The 4,287-nt window shown below is 28.9% G+C and overlaps 1 long non-coding RNA gene across 1 annotated transcript; it reads right to left on the bottom strand.

The window, feature by feature from the left end:
• Positions 1-1,770: 1,770 nt before the first annotated feature.
• LOC112734926 (uncharacterized) lies at positions 1,771-3,896 on the bottom strand. Its single transcript, XR_003168469.3, has 2 exons — positions 2,896-3,896; positions 1,771-2,074 (listed from the first exon to the last, which is right to left on the bottom strand). It is a non-coding gene; the product is annotated as an uncharacterized lncRNA (long non-coding RNA).
• Positions 3,897-4,287: the final 391 nt, after the last annotated feature.

Here is a 4,287-nt window from a genome sequence, read left to right as displayed (position 1 = left end):
TTTTTTAAAAATCTTAATTTAGTTATATTAATTTTTCTGTTAATTTTATAACTGATGCATCAAAATTTATTGATATTAAATAATGTCATACTGACTACAAGACATTCGTAACCGTTAAAATAATCTGAAATTAAAAAAAAATTAAAATATTATTAATTTGTCAAATTAGATAATTATTTGTTCAAAAAATTCAAATATTTATAAAATATAAATTATATATTAAATATCGCATAACACGCAACTATAATATATATATATATATATGATCCTAACAAAGTATAAACATTTAGTTTTATTTTTTAAAAAAATATATACACAAATATATATCTACTTTAATTGTTAGTTTATTAGAACCAACGTAAGAATGACGATATTTTAATGTTATCTCAGAATGTTTTACATCTAAATAATTAATACTATTTTTTTCAAAGGTAAAAATTTCATTAAGTGAAACTTAAAAGTTTGAGTTCACAGTGGACTCCACACAAAAATAAAAATAAAATATTCCATAATTTGATATGATATCACTTAAAAGAAAAAGTTTAAAAAAATGAAAGAAAATAAACTTAACGAGAGAGATTAGCGTGGTCTTCAAGAAACTTTATCTTTATTCTCTTTTTGGTGCTTGAAAATTATTTTTTTAACTTAATTGCTATCTCTAAAATCTGCTGATGGCCAATTCTATTTCCATAAATAAATAAATATATAAAATGTGTATTTATACAAAAGAAAAATAAATAATATATATGTATTCTCATATATATGAAAATGACAAAGCTTCTAGTTTTATTTGCATGAACTTACATCCTAAGTATATAAAATTCTACATAATTAGAATAACTTTTTTAAGGCAACCCATGAAAATTAATATTTAGTTTTGCCTATCTGTAGCTTTGTTTTTCCTTCAATAAAGTAAAAATCTAAATTTGTTAGATTGTTTAAATTGAAATTTATTACACTTTTTATAAATTGATATATGTTATTATTTCTCCATAAATCGAATAATCTGTCACCATTTACAAGATAAAATTTGCAAACATAAAAACTCAAGAGAAGTTTAAATTTAATTATGTTAGACAAATACAACTTTCTTGAGGTAAAAAGCCTGTTCAGTATTTATGGTGAAACACTAAAACTGCAGGTTTGAAAATGAGATTCATCGTGATACCCTCCACTTAATTCTCACCGTTTTTACTGGAATTTGAATTTTCTAAAATTTAAATTTTACTTTAGAGAGTAAAGTATTCATTGTGATACCCTCGACTTAATTCTCACCGCTTTTACTAGGATTTGGATCTTCTAAAATTTGAATTTCACTTTAGACAGTAAAGTGTAATCGCTCACCATTGATTTTATAAGTAGAACCAAGAATAAATATGAAAGAGAAAGAGTAAAAAATTACATTTTATTTTCTAAAATAAAATTCAAATTTTAAAAGATCCAAATCCCTTTTACTAATATCTACTTTCCAGTAGGTCAAATGCACTTTCCAGTAGGTCAAATGCATATTTATGAGTTCAAAATTCATGATTAATTCATTCTGCTCACTCATTCAAATAAATAATTTTAGTAATAATATAACATAACTTAATATAATAATACATTTAGAAATAATCTTTTGATAAATAAGAGTAAAAAACGCTCAAGAAAAAAAGGTCTAAACAGCTCCACTATTTTAGAAAATATTATTCTAACTAAATTGGCAAAAAAATTAAAAAATACAGAAAAGGTAAAAAAAGATAAGATATAAAAAACAATTGAAGGCCCTGATAAAATAAAAAACAGAAACAAATTATAATTGAACATGGAAGTATTGGCATCACAGGATATATCTCTCTGTGAATAAGCTAAGCACATCAAATCTAAATCTATCATAAACCACAGCATAATTTGACTATAAAATCAAAGTATAATAGACACACAAAGTTTGAGAGTTCAAAAGCTTAACACAATGACATTTGGAGTGTCTCAGTGCTAAAAGAAGACAATGTATTTCCGTATTCAATCCTTGTATTTTAGACCAACCCTCCTCTCCAATAATCTTGCGTGCCTCAAGGGGTGGGATGCTCAGGACCTAGAAAAATCAAACAAAAACAAGATGTGCTATTCAAATGAATCTTTCACTGCATCCTATCAGATAAAAGTATGACAAAAATAGATCTATAGCAAAAATCAGAATAAGGAAAATAGTTAACTAGCTGAAGTGATATATATTTCAATATCATACATCCATTAAGATAACATTCTTAGAGTAATTAGGCTGTCTTACAGAGCAATAAGTCAAAGCTAAGTGTTGAGCCCCTAAGAAATAAAATTACTACTATGTAAACATATTTTATTCGAATTTTGTAGTCCTTATAAGACTTAAGGATCTGAGTTTAGGAGCATTGACATCCATTAATTTTCTTATCTAGTTAACTAAAGATCATGCAACTAATAAATATTTTCTCTAAAATCATGGAGGATGAACATAAGCAATAATATCTCATAGGAACATGATTACGTGTGAGATAGTTATTTACAAAAAAAACAAATCTAAATAGAGCATTATAAATTTGTATACCTCTTATTCTAAATTCCTTTAGTTTCTGCAAGAGCATATATTAGATTAAATTGTTAAGAATTAACAGATGAAATATACTGACATCTATTACGCATGTGGATAGGTGTTCTCATTCATTTTTCATAAGCATACTCATCCAATAACTGGTGCATAAAAACAATGCACATGATTGACTTGTTATACACAAAATAAAAGGTTTAATAGAATACCATTTTAATCCAGTGAATTTTAGTCCAATTAAAGTGTGGTTGTAAAATGAACAATAACACTAATAGAAGTTGAAATATGGGTATGGAGAACGTGTAATTAAAAATGTATTTGAACAATTTTACCTTTATTGCCATCTAGCAAAGCTCGAAAACTCTTCATGAATTCTTCACAATTTGGGATCAATGTTTTCACCAAAAACTCTACTGGAACACGAGAAGCTTCAGTCTGGTCCTGCCAGCCATATTGATTAAAACACCTTTGAAGTATCAATGTTTATTCCTTGGCCCAACCTTCTTTAGATAATTCAAATCCAAATTCTATGGCTTTCTTTAATATGTAGATGATATTGGCCATCGTAGACACTCCTTGGAGCTCATAAACATACGCCTTTTTGAAGCTGGATTCCAAAGAAGCTTCAAGTTTTTTGATGTTCCAATCTATATAGTTGGAAACTAGTCTTGTATTCAGAATTTCAACTTCGCCATTGGGGTATGCTCGGAAGAGTGGTTCCAAGTTGCCTACATCATTAAAGTAGTATGGAAGCGATTCATTGCTCGAACAATGATTTAATAAACCTCACATGAATAAGAGATTCCAATTTCGAAAAGCACCTCGTCCTCCCTAAAATAATAATTCTTGGTTGTCCCTCCTAATTTTCTTTCCAGCGCCACCATGTCGGCCTTCATGGAGACATCATCTAGAAACAGTGACCGACACATAACAAAGAATTCATGTATTGTTTGAAAAATTAAAAAACCTCAGAAAAATTCATCAATGCAACATCTCATCTTGAACAGTACATACCAATTCTTTCGATAGCCGAGCATAATTCCATAAAACACTGCCTAACGAGATAAAAGGAGAGGTGTCAAAAATTCTATGATAAAACACCTATTCATTGGGAATGAGTATGTTGAATACGATTCTGAAATGTTTAATACACTTCTCAATCGTAATCATCATGGTAGCAGATTTGTCTTAACTCCAATTTGCAAAACTTCAAGAACTCTCTCCGATTTCTTGCGTACATTTCAATCTGACTTATGGATGTCATGCCATCTTTTGGTAAAGCAGGAAATTCTCAAAAGCGAGGATTTGACTTTCCGTCATTAGCATAATATCCATAAGCCAGATTGAGGTGTAAATAAGAAATCGGAGAGAGTTCTTGAAGTTGTACAAATCGGAGTTAAAATCCGACAGATCTGCTACCCGATGACTACGATCAAGAAGTGTATTAAAAACTTAGCATCGTATTCAATATACTCATTTCCAATGCGCGGGTATTCTATCATGGAATCTTCGGCACCTCTCCTTTCGTTCAAGCATTGTTTTATATTTTATGGAATTCTACTCAGCTGTTAAAAAACATTGATGAATTTCTCTGAGGTTTTTTAATTTTTTAAACAATACATGAATTCCTTTTTTATGTGGCAGTCACAGTTTCCAGATGATGTCTCCATGAAGACCGACATGGTGGAGTTAGAAAGAAAATTAGGAAGGGCAACTAGGAATTA

The sequence above is a fragment of the Arachis hypogaea genome, chromosome 2, assembly GCF_003086295.3.
Source record: "Arachis hypogaea cultivar Tifrunner chromosome 2, arahy.Tifrunner.gnm2.J5K5, whole genome shotgun sequence".
Classification (NCBI taxonomy): Eukaryota; Viridiplantae; Streptophyta; class Magnoliopsida; order Fabales; family Fabaceae; genus Arachis; species Arachis hypogaea.
This window is presented reverse-complemented; position numbering and strand designations above follow the sequence as displayed.